Source organism: Bos indicus x Bos taurus, chromosome 5 (genome assembly GCF_003369695.1).
Source record: "Bos indicus x Bos taurus breed Angus x Brahman F1 hybrid chromosome 5, Bos_hybrid_MaternalHap_v2.0, whole genome shotgun sequence".
NCBI lineage: Eukaryota > Metazoa > Chordata > Mammalia > Artiodactyla > Bovidae > Bos > Bos indicus x Bos taurus.
Window position 1 is genome coordinate 64,791,957 of NC_040080.1, and position 15,674 is coordinate 64,807,630.

Sequence of the window (15,674 nt, forward strand, 5' to 3'; positions counted from 1 at the left end):
TATGGACACAATCCCATTTACCATCACATCAAAAATGATAAAATGCCCAGGAATAAACTTACCCAGGGCTCAGACAGTAAAAAATATACCTGTAATGCGGGAAACCCAGGTTCTATCCCTGGGTTGGGAAGATCCCCTGGAGAAAGGAATGGCAACCAACTCCAGGATTCTTGCCTGGAGAATTCCATGGATAGAGGAGTCTGGGGGACTACAGACTACCCCTAGGGTTGCAAAGAGTTGGACACGACTGAGCGACTCACACACACACACAAACTTGCCAAGGAGACAAAAGACCTGTACTCTGAAAACTATAAGACATTGATGAAAGAAATCAAACATAATACAAATGAAAGATAAATCATAATTTTGGATTGAAAGAATCAATATTGTCAAAATGATTATACTACCCAAAGCAATCTACAGATTCAGTACAATCCCTATCAAATTACCATTTGCATTTTTCACAAAACCAGAACCAAAAAAATTTAAAATTTGTATAGAAACACAAAAGATCCCAAATAGCCAAGGCATTCCTGAGAAAGAAAAACAGAAGAATCAGGCTCCCTGACTGGAGACTATACTACAAAGCTGTAGTCATCAAAACAGTACTGGCACAAAAACAGAAGTATAGGCTAATGGAACAGGATAGAAAACCCAGAGATAACCCATGCACCAATGATGAATTAATCTACAACAAAGGAAGCAAGAATATATATAATAGAGAAAAGATGGTCTCAAATTAAGTAGTGCTGGGAAAACTGGACAGCCACATGTAAAAGAATGAAATTAGAACATTCTCTAACACCATACACAAAAATTAACTCAAAATAGATTAATGACCTAGATATAAGACTGGATACTATAAAACTCTTAGAGGAGCACCTAGGCGGCGGGGCCGGGAGGGCCTGGACGTTTACGCGGTGAGCTTCGGAGACCTTGGGAGTGCGGGGGCTACCTTGGGAGCGATCCCTGCGGGATCCGACGCGAGGGGAGGGAGTGGGAGTTTGAGATAGTTAGTAATAGCTGTCTTTACTGAGTTGGTAAGTACCAGGCCTAGTGCTTAGCGTTTCGCTTGCATCATCTGAGTTAATCACAGCAACCCTGCGGGGTAAGGAGGTTGGGATCCCCATTTTACAGGAGGAGTAACTGAGACTTGGGCAATTTACACAGCCAAGGTCACACAGCTGATAAATGGCAGACACTAGATCTGTATTCAGAGTTGTTTTAATTCTGGGGCAGTGCTCTTTTAAACCACAAGGCTTTGTTGCTGAGTGGGGGAAGGAAGGTGTCAAGGAACAGGAGCTTTCCCGAGGGAATAGATTGAGGGAAGGGGATCCTAGAGTAGAAGAAAGGGAATGAGCAGATGATGTAAGAGCAAGGAAATCGGTTGTTCAACAGTTACTGAGTGTGTACTCTTGTGTCGTGCATTGTTCTAGGTTTTGGGTATACAAAGATGAATAAGGCCAGAGGCAAATGAAGCCTCTTGTGGGGCTTTGGAGGCTTTGGGATGGGGCCTAACACTGTGTTCACATGATTTATATTTGCAAAAGTAAGATACTTTGTATTCTTTTCTTAGGAAAGGGGTCTTCAAGATTGCATAAAACTTGAGGTTCCTTTACACTTGGATCTGCCCTTGCAAAGGGCTTAGATTAAGTGGAGATTATGATGTAGGCAGCACAGAGAAATGGAGCACTGGGAATGCATTGCAGGACTTTGGGTAAATTTCCTGGTATGTAAAACAGGGATTACAGTATACCTACCGTGCACAGTTTGTCAAGGTGCATAAAAGCACCAGGAAATGGAAGCTGGAGAGATGCGGGTACTGGGACTTGTCTTCTCTCCTACCTTAGACAGTTCTGCTCCATGCTGTCTTCCTAGTCTTTCACTAGATTGTTGGTATGTTGGAGGAGTTTTCCCCCTTCTGATCTCTCCAGCTCTCAAGGGGAACTCTTGGAGCTGAACTGCCATGATTTTGGGTCCGAGATTTGGGGGAATTGAGTGAAGAAAAGGACATAAGTTTTTTGCAAAAAAAAAAAAACAAAAAAAACTCTTAGAGGAAAATAGGCAGAACACTCTTTGATGTATTGCAGCAGTATCTTTTTGGAGCCACATCCTAGAATAATGCAAATAAAAGCAAACAGAAGGGGCCTAATTAAACATAAAAACTTTTGTACATCCAAGGAAACCATAAACAAAATGAAAAGATAACCACAGAATGGGAGAAAATACTTGCAAATGAAGTGACTGACAAGGGATTAATCTTCAAAATATACAAACAGCTCATGCAGCTCAATATCAAGAAAACATGTAACCCTGGGCAGAAGATCGAAATAGACATTTCTTCAAAGAAGACAGAGATGGCCAAAAAGCACATGAAAGGATGCTTAACATCGCTAATTATTATAGAAATGCAAATCAAATCTACCATGAGGTATCACCTCACACGGTCACAATGGCCATCATCAAAAAGGTCTACAAATGATAAATGCTAGGAGAGGGTGGAGAAAAGGGAACCCTCCTATACTGTTGGTGGGAATGGGTATTGGTGCAGCCATTATGGTAAACAGTATGGAATTTCCTTAAACTAAAAAAAGTTGCAATGTGACCCAGCAATCCTATTCCTATCCAGGGAAAGCTATAATTTGAGAAGATACATGCACTCCATGTTCATAGCAGCCCTATTCACCATAGGCAACACATGGAAGCAACCTAAATGTTCATCGACAGAGGAATGGATAAAGATGTGGTACATATATACAATGGAAAATAACTCAGCCATAAAAAATAATGAAACAATGCCATTTGCAGTAACATGGATGGACTGAGAAATTATCATACTCAGTGAAGTAAATCTGAGAAAGACAAATATCATATGATAATCACTAATATGTGGAGTCTAAAAAATGATACAAATGAACTTATTTATAAACAGACTCATAGACTTTGAAAACCAACATGGTTACCAAAGGGGAAAGTTGGGAGGGATAAATTAGGAGTTTGGGATTAACATATACACACTATTATATATAAAATAGATAACAAGGTCTTACTGTATAGCACAGGGAACTCTTTATTCTGTAATAACTTACATATACAGAAGAAGAATCTGGAAAAGAATGGAAAATGTATATTTATAACAATCACGTTGCTCTGTGTTGTTGTTCAGTTGCTAAGTCATGTCTGACTCTTTGCAACCCCCCGGACTGCAGCACGCCAGGCTTCCCTGTCCTCTACTGTCTCCTGGAGTTTGCTCATGTCCATTGAGTTGGTGATGCTATGTTTTTATACCTGAAGCTAATACAACATTGTAAATCAACTATAATATAAAATAAAAATTTAACCAGAATAACTCTGAAAATCAGGCAAACCATGGATTGGAAGAAAATATTCATTTATCTGACAACTCTAATGTGAAAATATAGAGTTTCTATGACTCAAGATAGGGGTGGCTCAAATGGTAGAGTCTGCCTGCAATGTGGGAGACCCGGGTTTGATCCCTGGGTTGGGAAGATCCCTGGAGAAGGGAATGGCAACACTTCAGTATTCTTGCCTGGGGAATTCCATGGACAGAAGAGCCTGGTGAGCTACAGGCCATGGGGGTTGAAAAGAGTCAGACACATTTTGATATTTGGCAAAACTAATACAATTATGTAAAGTTTAAAAATAAAATTAAAAAAAATTAAAACACTTAATGGACACTTTACAAAGGAAGCTACATAATTGACCAATAAACACTGCAATGAGAAACTACACTACACAGCCACTAGGAAAGCAAAAATTTAATAGACTGCTGCCAATATTTGTTAAGATGTACAAACAGAACTCTCATGCATTACTGGTAGGAATGTAAAATAATATCACTTCAAAAAAAGGTTTGGCAGTTTCATATAAAGTTAAACATTCACCTATCCCTTGACTGTGCTGTCCTGAACTTGGTATTTTATTTAAGAGAAATGAAAACAAATCCACAAAAAGACTTGTATAAGAATGTCTACAACATAATAAGTTAACTTATTTATAATAACTAAAACCTGGAAACAATGAAATGTCTGTCAACAGGAGAATGAGTAAACAAATTATGGTATATTTTTACCCTGGAATACTGCTCAGCAATAAAAAGGAATCAATCACTGATATATATAATAAGCTGGATGAAGCTCAGACATTATGCTAATTAAAAGCATGAGACAAGAGAGTACATACTTAATGATTCCATGTATGTGAAATTATAGTATGGATAGAAGTAGTCTGTGTTGAAAAAAAATCAGAACAGTGGTTGCCTGGAGTGAGGGAGAGGCCGGAGAATTGACTGGGATTAGAGAGAAGAAACTTTCTGGGCTGATGGAAGTGTTCTGTATCTTCATTGTGATATGGGTTACACAGATGTATCCACTGTCAAAATTGTTCAGGTAATATTTAGACATCTCAACATATGTAACATTTACCTTAAAAAAGAATTGAGGGCCTCCCTGATGGTCCAGTGGTTAAGAATTCACTTTGCAATGCAGGGGACACCAGTTTGATCCCTAGTCTGGGAAGATGCCACATGCCATGGAGCATCTAACCCCAAAGCCACAACTCTATCAAGCCTGTGCTCTAGGGCCTGCGAGCCTCAACTCCCGAGCCATGTGCCAGTTAGTGAAGCCCCGGTGTCCTAGAACCTGTGCTCCGCAACAAGCCACTGCAACGAGAAACCTGCGCGTTACAACTGGAGAAAGTCCCCGCACAGCAACGAAGGCCCAGCACAGCCAAAAATAAAAATAAGTAAAAAAGAAATTCTTAAAATAAGAAGCCCATGGATAGTGGGTGGAGGTATAGATTAAACAACATGGCAGAATGTTGATAAGTGTCAAAACTGATGGAGATAGAGAATTCATTATACAATTCTACATACTTTGTAAATAAAATTTTCCACTATTTTTTTAAACTGGAGGAAATGATTTAAAGATTAATATGCACTGAATTCTAAATACTATATATATATTTTTTGAAGAAAGGGAGAACTGGTATAACTACACAGTCTTTGCTAGGCAGAAAACTGAGTGCTAAACAATTAGAAAATCATGCTTTTGTTCATTCCTGCCCTTGGGAAAGAGAAGGAAGGGCAGACTGAAGAATGAAACAGGATAATCTTAGTCTGCAGCAATCAGACCACACTATTCAGCGATTCAACCTCCTCAAGGGGATAGAGATATCCAGGCAAGATATTACCAAACCTAGATATTTGTTAATTAAACTCACTTCAGAGCAATACCCTGAGTGAATAATTAATTAAATGTTAATTTATGTTGATGATAATATTGCACTTGAATTTTGGAACTTTTTCCCTGAATTTTAAATATTTGAGAAGCAAGAGCTAAGTATTCTGCTAATAACCTGCATTTTTCCCCCTCACATTTTTTTTTTTTCTTTTCCCTGCTGATTTCTACTGCTAACTTGGATAATGCAAGTGATAGAGTTCCCAAGCAGAATGAATTTGGTTCTATAGAAATTAGCAAGTAGAGTATATGGGATTTTATAAGGATAATAATATTTTTTCAACAGGTATTAAGGCTAAGTTGAGAAAAAAAATTGGGTGGTCTAGAGGGTAAGAATCTGCCTTGAGGTGCAGGGGTCGTGGGTTTGATCCCTTGTCAGAGAACTAAGATTCCACATGTTGTGGGGCAACTAAACCCGTGCACCACAACTGCTAAGCCGGCATGCCACAGCAGAGATCCTGAACGCTGCAGCTAAGACCCCAGGCAGCCAAATAAGTAGATAAATGGAAAAAATTAATCCTTAGTGACATCCTGAGTGCTATCTGCATTTATATTGCCTCACATTGAAGGTGGTAAAATAATGGGGAAAAAATCAAACTGGGTCTAGAAAACTCTAACATAATGTTTCCTTTTCTGAAAATTAGTAAATCCCAGAGTTCCAGAGAAAAGGCCAAAGCTTTATGTATATCCCTTCCAAATCTGGATCGACAGGGTCAAAGTCAGATGTGTCTGGAGGGGCCAGGCTGGTCACTGGAGTGGCCAGTTATTGGTAGGAGGCCCTGAGGAGTTTGTGTCAGGAGGCTGGACTCAAGACTCACTAAGGGAAGCACAGTGCCCCTCCCCTCCATTTTCCCCATCACGGCATGAGGAGGAGAATCAATCTGAGGGAAAAAATAGATATTGCATTACTTCAGTAAACTCTTATTTTAATTTTTACTTTTTGGCCATGCTGCATGGCATGTGGGATCTCAGTTCCCTGACCAGGGATCAAACTCATGCCTCTTGCATTGGAAGCATGGAGTCTTAACCACTGGACCACCAGGGAAGGCCCAGTAAATATTTACTAAGTACTGACTGTCTACTATATACTGACGCAGGCACTAGGGATACTGAAACGTCCAACTTGGATTGGATCTGTATTGTAGGGAACAGCTGCACCAAGGAGGAGGAGTGTGGGGTGGTTTGGGGCTATAAAATTGGGTACCCAACCTAGAGGAAGTGACGTTTGAACTGAGACCTGAGTTTGAGGAGGAGTTAGCAAGTCCAGGGGATGTGGAAGGAGACTTCCAAACAAGAGGAAACTCTGTGTGAAGGCCTTAGAAGGGGGCAGGGACAGTGAGAGAAAGGTTGTGGAAAGGGATAATGTGGAATAAAGTATCCGGTTCTCAAGGAAACTGGTACCCAATTCCCAGGGAGATGAGAAGCTCTGTAACCTGAGTGTCAGAAAAGGTAAACAGTGGGAAAGAATGAAATATTCTGTAAGTGGTTTGGAGAAAACTGGACATCTGGAAAAAAGTTAAATGCTTAAGTTATTTCTATACCCAAATAAGTTCCAGAGATATCAAAGATGTTAATAGAAAAGAAAGCCATAAAAATACCAGAACATGGGAGAATTTTAAACATAATCTTAGATTGGGAAAGCCTAAAGTGACACAAAAATTACAAAACCATAAAAGGTGCTATCGATACTCTTAACAGCATTTTTAATCTTCAAAAAAGATAAAAAATATTTTCCACCCAGTAGCATGAAAGATGTTATAGTAAAGTGATGACTGTTTACATCTATATAAAAAACAACAGAAAAATGAGCAAATAACATGGACAGAATACAAATAGGTACCTCTTTAAGCATAAGATCTATGTGACCTTATTCGTAATAAGAGATGTACAAGCTATGACATACTGTTTTCACCTAAGAAGTTTACAAGGGTCAAAAATATACATCAAACTAAAGTACTTCTTCATAACAAAGGGAACCACTAACAAAATGAAAGGCAACTTACTGAATGGTAGAAAATATTTGCAAATCATATATCTGATAAGTGGTTAATATCCGAAATATAGCAATAACTTCTCTAACTCAATAGTACCTCCCCCCAAACAACTTGATTAAAAAAATAGGCAGAGGATCTGAATAGACAGGTTTCCAAAGAAGACATATAGATGGCTAACAGGTACTTGAAAAGAAGCTCCACATCATTTATCATCATGGAAATGCAAATCAAAAGCACAGTGAAATTATCACCCCCTGCCTGTTAGAATGACTTATAAAAAAGACAAGAAATAATGTGTTGGTGAGGGTGTGGAGAAAAAGGAACCCTTGTGCACTATTGGTGGAAATGTCAATTGGTGCAGCCACTGTGGAAAACTGTGTGTGTGTGTGTGTGTGTGTATGTGTGTGTGTGAGTCACTCGGTAGTGTCTGACTCTTTGCAACCCCATGGACTATATCCCACCAAGATCCTCTGTCCGGGGAATTCTCCAGGCAAGAATACTGGAGTGGGTTGCCATTTCCTTCTCCAGGGGATCTTCCCAACCTCGTGATTGAACACATATACATACAGGTGTCTAGAATATTCCTATAAGTAAATACAATGAGCTATCTCAGGTGGCTCAGTGGTAAAGAATCTGCCTGCAAATATAGGAGACACAGAAGACATGGGTTTGATCCCTGGGTTGGGAAGATCCCCTGGAGAAGGAAATGGCGACCCACTCCAGTGTTCTTGCCTGGAGAATCCCATGGACAGTGGAGCCTGGTGGGCTACAGCCCACGGGGCTGCAAAGATTCGGACACAACTGAGCACGCACGCAGTGGATAAAGTCCCCACCAGGGAAAGTGAACTAGATGTTGGAGAGGGAGGAAATGTTACTATTTGCTGTGTACGATTTTGAACCTTTTGAATTTTGTACATGTGCATCTAGTACCCAAAAAATTAAATGTGCATTTACTTATTCATAATTTTTTCAAAATTTATGTCAGTATAACCAATGCCTTTGTTCTAAGTGTGAGCAAATCATTGCAATGTTAACCTTAATGTTAAATATATTATCAATTTATTTTCATCATATTAGTTTCATTTTTCAAGCTATAATCCCAAGCACACCTTTTTTTGAAAATGTCTACCATAAAACTCCCATTTTAATTGAATTCTCTTTCAGGGTTCTTATTGCTGGCATTAGTTATCTTTGATAGTGAGGCGTCCCAAATTCCCGTTTCCAAAGCTACACATACTAATTTCACCACTATCTTAACAGTACTTAGCACAAACCTTGTTTGTTCTCATTGCGCTACCATACACATAAAATGTACCATCGTAGCCATTTTTAAGTGTACAGTTCAGTGGTAATAAGTGCATTCATATTGTATAGCCAATACCATCCTCCATCTCCAGCACTGTTTCATCTTGCAACATGGGAACTCCATGTCTTTTAAACAATTCCCCAGTCTTCACTCCCTGACCCCCCAGTAACCAGTGTTCTACTTTTTGTCTCTGTGATTTTGACTACTGTTAAGTACCTGAGACATTTGTGAGGATTAGATTTGTTTACATATAAAAGACTTAGAAGGATGACTGGCATATGTATTACTAGCTGCTGTTATCTAAGTCCAATAGAACTTTCTGTGATGATGAAATGGTTTTCACCTGAACTATCCGTGTGGCATACATGAAGTGTATGTGGTTATTCAGTATTGAACTGTGGCTAGTGAGACCGAGAAATGGCGGTCCAGTGGTTGGGACTGCATGCTTCCAATACAGGGGGTGTGGGTTTGATCACTGAACAGGGGGACTAAGATCCCACATGCTAAGTGATGCAGCCAAAATAAATAAAATCATTGAGTGTTTTTTTTAAAGGAATGGCATTTTACATTTTATTTAATTTTAATTAACTAAAATTTTTTAGTCACATGTGATTAGTAACTGCCCTATTGAACAGCAAGAATCTAGAGCTTAGAGGAGAGGCCAGGCCTGGAGTTACAGATGGAGTTGTCACCTTATGCCTGATAGTTGAAGTTGTAAGAATGAAGGGAGATAAATGGGAAGGGCAGAGGGCTAGGATTAGAAGCTAGGGAAGACCAGCATTTCAGGTTTTTTCAGAGAAAGAAGACATGGAGACATGGGAAAAAGACCAAAAGTAGATGAGGTACCTTGTCAGAAAAACAGAAGACAATTCTAAGAGGTGATCACTAGGTTACATACCATGAATTGAGTTAATACAGTAAAACTGAAAGTCTCGTTGACCATGTCTGTGTGCTCGAGGTAGGTTTTGTAACTTTGCAGGTGGTGGTGGGGGAGATCGGCTGTGCAGTGGAATTTGAGTCACCATTTGTAATGCCTCTGCCTTCTCTGGTGAATATGTGCAAAAGACCTTATGAAGGCATTGGCTTTGAGTGCTTGCAGAAGAAATATTTCAATACTAATTTCCATGACTAGTTCTGGAGACATTTTAAAGACAACACTGTATGCACTGCTTTCTACAACATAACCCTTTTGGGCTGCACCCCACAGGCTTACAGGGTCTGTACCTGCCCAGCTTTAAGGCCTAAGAAAGAGCCTGGAATCAGCAACAGAGCATCAGTGGTTTAATGGATGAGAGAGCCTACATGTCTCAAGCAGGGTCCTGGATTTGGACCTGACTGTGTGCAGCAGACAGATGGCGGGCAGGACCTGGCGGCAGGCTTCCTCCTGCTGGGTGGGGAGGGGAAATTGCCAGTTATTTGGGGAATTGATGTCTGGTTGGCTCATTAGTTCCCAGGGAAACCAGCAGAGGGGCATGCCCCTCACAGCCTCTTTGATAAGAACAGTTACTATGTGGGGCCTTGGGCAAGTAGGTAGGAAGGTTAGTCATGTGAGTTGGGAAAGCTGGCATAGTTCGAGCAAGGGATATACAGAAAGTGAGAGAACTGTCCTCTTGAGTGGCCTCACCATACACCCCATAGAACTCTGTTGTAAGGCATTGGAAGATTATGGTGGCTGTTTCCTTATTAAAATGTTAACATGTGAGTCAAATTGATAGTTTTCGAAACAGAAGGATCAGTTTCATTTAATTATATTGACCAAATCTAGTCAATTGATTTTTAAACCAGCAGAATTCTTTGTAGTGTTCAAGAAGTCGTTATGCTCTACCCAAACAAGAGGAATGGGTCACCTTGGGATTCGCTGCTGGAATTTTCCTTTATGACAATACACTGGGAACTAAATCATTGGTCCTAAAGAGACTCTCTCATCAAGGTTCATCAAACCTGTCTTGATTAATTTTTCAAAAGCTCATGAGGAGGTTTACCAATTATACTTTCAAGGGTTCATTTGATCAGCTTCACTTGGTTGCACAGACTGCATATTGCTTCAACAGACGAAAATGGTTAAAAAAAAGTCTGATGGAACTCAACTATAAACTAAATTCTAATATGACCTAAACTTGTGTGCTTTCAATTATTGCATAGCAAATTCTCATAGCATTTCTGCAAAAGTAGGGAGCAAATATTAGGTCCTTTTGGGCAGTGAGGGAGACTGACAGAAAACAGGAAGATCACTCAAGATGATACAATAACCTACTGCAGAACTATTAAATTTTTCTCTGAGCCGCCCTCCTTCTTTTATTTCTACAGCAGTTATCATTACGGTGTTGTGCTTGTAAGTAATCTGCATTTTCAGCTCACACAGACCTTCTGTCGTTCCATATTGAAACAAATTCCCTTTTCTTCTGTGGCCTCTTCTAAAATTTTGATTTTCAAACTGTGGTCCTTGGCCCAGCAGCAACTTCATCAACTGGAAGCTAATTAGAAATGCCCAGATTCTACTAAATCAATCTGCATTAATTCACATGCAAGTCAAAGGTAAGAAGCTCTCTCTGAAGGGACTTGATGGGTTCAAGACAGTGGTTGGCCACCCTGGCTGCATATTAAAATTGCCAGAGCTGCTTTTAGCCATGAGGTTCCTGGGGATTCCAACCTCAAGGGTTCTTATTTAATTGATTTGCAGGTGGGACCTTGGTATGCTTCAGTTTTAAAACTTTCACAGGTGAGTCTACTGTGTAGGCTTGAGATTTCCTGCTTTAGAATCATGTTGCATCTAGGTGCCCTTGTTTTCAAATTCATTATTCTGAAAACGAAGCAAAACAAAATATTCTATATATTTCATATAGTATTTTTTGTTGCTGCATAAAAGAAATCCAGGAATTCAGAATTTTTCTCATTCAATTCATTTACTAATTAAATAACTTAGAAAAAAAAAAGAACAAATGTTTTCAGTCATGCCTAGCAGACCCTGCTAAAGCAATCTTTTGCTTTAGGCTTTGATATGTTAAAACCTATTCAGTGTCTCAGAAAATGCAAGGGAAGAAATAGAAGACAAAGAGAGATGTTTTGCTTTTATCCATTATTATGGTAGGATAAGCACTGCGTATCACAAGAGAAAAGAATTTCAATTATGAAATTCAGAGCACATGTGAAAATAGGTAAGGTCTTTGGGTAAATACAGGCAACCCAAATAAATTTGAATTTCAGATAAACAATGGATTCTTTTCTACTCAGTAATTTAGTAACTTTTAGTGTAAGTATTCAGTATATGTCATGCAGGTACATGGGATATATTTTTATTTACCAAATTTGGCAGCCAAAGCAATAGGCCATGTTAAATGAGGCAAAAATTGCATCTATAATTAATAAAAATTAGAATCTATAGATGTGCCAAGAGGATGCGTACACAAATTCTTTATGGAATACGTTACAATTTAAACAGCAGTAATATATATTCCATGATTACAGCTCAACAGGAAATCTCTAAGTGTTTTTGATTAAGATACCTCTTTAGGTATGAGATGGCTGGATGGCATCACCGACTCCATGGACGTGAATCCGAGTGAACTCCGGGAGTTGGTGATGGACAGGGAGGCCTGGCGAGCTGCGATTCATGGGGTCGCAAAGAGTTGGACACGACTGAGCGACTGAACTGAACTGAACTGACCTCTAGGTGAGGATTGTAATGTTAAGAGAGAGAATAATTTTAAGTAATTCCATGTATTTCGATTCTACAATAAGTACCATATTACTAACACTTTTTGCTAATTCATGTGTAAAAAAATTTTAATCAAAATGAAACATCGCATGTTCTCAAGAAAAAACAAAACAAAACAAAGCAAAACACAAAAAAGCCGCCGGGAGCAGTCTGAGCTGTTGGAAAATATAGTCAGTAGAGGGCGCTAGAGTATCACGGATGAATTTCGACTCATAAAAGGCTCGTTTTTTGCAGTGCTTTGTGCTACTTTGATTTTATTTAAATATTTATTTCAGTCCACTTTGCCATGCAGTGTTGCTAACACAGATTAGAAACTAAAGGCAGTACGAGTGTACTGTTCAGCCCTAAATGATACATTTCTTTTGCCCAAGATCCTTGACAGCAATGCACTTTAGCCCATGTTGGCTATTGAAAGTACTGAGCTTTCTGTTTAGGCTTGAATGCCCGGGTCTCTGCAAGTGTGTGTGATTGTGTGAGTAATAATGGGTCTAATTAAAAAAGGCAGTGGCAGGTGGAGGTTTATCAGGTGAAGGATGTGAAAATCCCAGTTGGGGTGGGAGATGGCCAGGCTGGCCTGACTTGGCTCCTGAACCAGAGAATGTGTCTACATGTCACAGTTCTGTCCTCATGTGGACACACCTAAAAGGTGTACGGAGGTCTAGTTAAATTCAAGACAATTTCATTACCCCTCCGTGCTGCCTATGTGACAGAGAAGGAGCATTCATTATGTGTCTGCTTTGGGCTAGGCTTGAGCTTTTGTAAGGTGGCTTCCCTGGTGGCTCAGATGTGGGAGACCCAGGTTAGATCCCTGGGTTGAGAAGATCCCCTGGAGAAGGAAATGGCAACCTACTCCAGTATTCTAGCTTGGAAAATTCCATGGATGGAAGAGCCTGGTAGGCTACAGTCCATGGGGTTGCGAAGAGTTGGACATGACTGAGCCACTTCAGTTTACTTCACTTGACCTTTTATAGATTTGACTTTATTTTCATGACAACCCTGTGTGGTGGATGTTATTATTGTCTCTTTACAGATAAAACAACAACTGAGGCTGAGAGAAAGAATGGATTTCCATGGACACTATTCTTGCATATAATGAGTACTCATTGAACATTAGTCTAAGGCGGCATTTCCCAAACTTTGTTCTGAAAGACACTGGTTTCCTTATTAAACAGTTTTGGAAAATATTGCTAACTCTGACCCTCTTTTAGAGTTTCACAATGCACAAATGTGTTATAAAGTTTCTTAAGAAATTCTGTGGCAGGAAAAATCTTTAACTTTGTGCAAGCTCAGGTTTCATAATCTTTTTTTTTTTTGATGAGGACCATTTTTTAAAGTCTTTATTGAATTTGTTACCATATTGCTTCCATTTTATATTTTGGTATTTTGGCCCCGAGGCATGTGGGATCTTAGTTCTCCAGGGAGGCATCAAACTTGCACCCCATGCATTGGAAGACAAAGTCTTAACCACTGGATCGCCAGGGATGTCCCAGGTTTCACAATCTTAATTGATCTAAGGAGCCCTTTTTGTTCCTCCATTTTTAGAACCATCAATATTACAAGGCAGGTGGAACATGTTTTGAGAAGTATGGATCTAATGAGTAAATATGTGGAATATTATTCATGGTAGGAATTAAGGGGAGTTAGTTCATCATTGCTATTATCATCATCAGAAAACATACTCAGGCTTCCCGAGTGGCCCACTGGTTGAGAATCCGCCTGCCAATGCAGGGGACATGGTTCCATCCCTGGTCGGGGAAGATCTCATATGCCTCAGGGCAACTAAGCCCATGTACCACAGCTACTGAGCCCGCGTGCTGCAGCTACTGAAGCCCGGATGTGCTCCACAATAAAAGCAGCCACGCAAGGAGAAGCCCCTGCGCTGCAACTAGAGGGTAGCCCTGCTTGCTGCAACTAGAGAAAGCCTGTGTGCAGCAGTGAAGACCCACCACAGCCAATAATAAATTTAAAAAATATATTAAAGAAACATGTATCCAGCCCCTTCTGTTTGTAGGACATTCGGTTAGAACCCAGAGTCATGACTCAGACCCTATTGTAGAGGACTTTACAGTTTAGGGGCTTCCCCTGGTGGCTCTGACAGTAAAGAATCTGCCTGCTGCAGCGACTCGAGTTTGATCCCTGGGTCGGGAAGATCCCCTGGAGAAGGAAATGGCAATCCACTCCAGTATCCTTGCCTGGAGAATTCCGTGGAGAGAGGAGCCCGATGGGCTATAGTCCATGGGGTCGCAAAGAGTCAGACACGACTGAGTGACTAACACTTTCACACTTTACAGTTTAGACAGGAGGTAAAATGTCTTTAGTTTGAATGAAAATATAGCTTGAATTCCTAAGATATTATTTTGCCAACTTTTGGAGTTAGGATAGTGTTAACGGATAACAGGGTTTCCAATGATTTCTTAATGTGGCATTCTGTTTCATTCCCCTAGCGAACAATTACCATCTTCTTTCATTAATTTAGTATGGCTCAGATGTTTGGAGGATGAGACATTTAAACATTTGATTATGAGCAGATCCTAGCAGAAGTTGTTAAGAATCATACATCTTTGACACACCCTGGGAAAACAGATGTTCTCCTTTTCACACGCAAGCACACACACACGCATACACTCAATTTCAGCTCATCAGTGCTTCTCATCTTCATGTCATTTGTGAGATGAACCAAAGCAAATGAAGGATGTAGATGTCTATATCAGGGGGCTGGTCAGACGATTTAGAGTTTACAAAATACAGGAATTTTAATTTTGATGGCTGGCAAGTTGTCAGGAGCCTTTCTTCTCTAGAGATGTGACAGTTCACAGGATTCTGGCACCTTTTCTCTAAGACTCTTTTAAAGCCTTCTCACGTGATGTGGTATACGACCAGCAGGGGAGAAACTCATTCATGGTTGCACCATTCGTAGAGGAGCTGGAAAGGAAATGTTCAGTTGTGGTTAAGATGTGCAAAGGGAAATGTGAAATGATGAAAAATGACCTGGAAACTGCCCTGAGGTATGCAGACGCTTATAACAAAAAATGATTTTTTCCTTTCAAATCACCTGTAGTTAAGCCAGCCCCATTACTTCACGCTGACGTCCCTGGAAGTAGGGCTCTATGTGGAAAGGCTTCCGGCGGACAGCCGTGCTTTTCGAAGTACCGTGACTTGCATCTCCATCGAGTCAAGTTCATCATCTTGGAGAGAATAGGCAAGACTTTAATCTTTGCCTCTACCTATCTTAGCGCCTTCTCATCCTATGAAACCACCAGACCTTATTCAGGTCACAAATGACAGAGCAATGTAGAAATAATAGGATACTGGAGGCAAATTGTGTTTTTCCACATCATGACTATAAATAAGTTACCCGAGACAACTTTTCAGAAGCCAATTTCAGTACAATGGTTTAAACC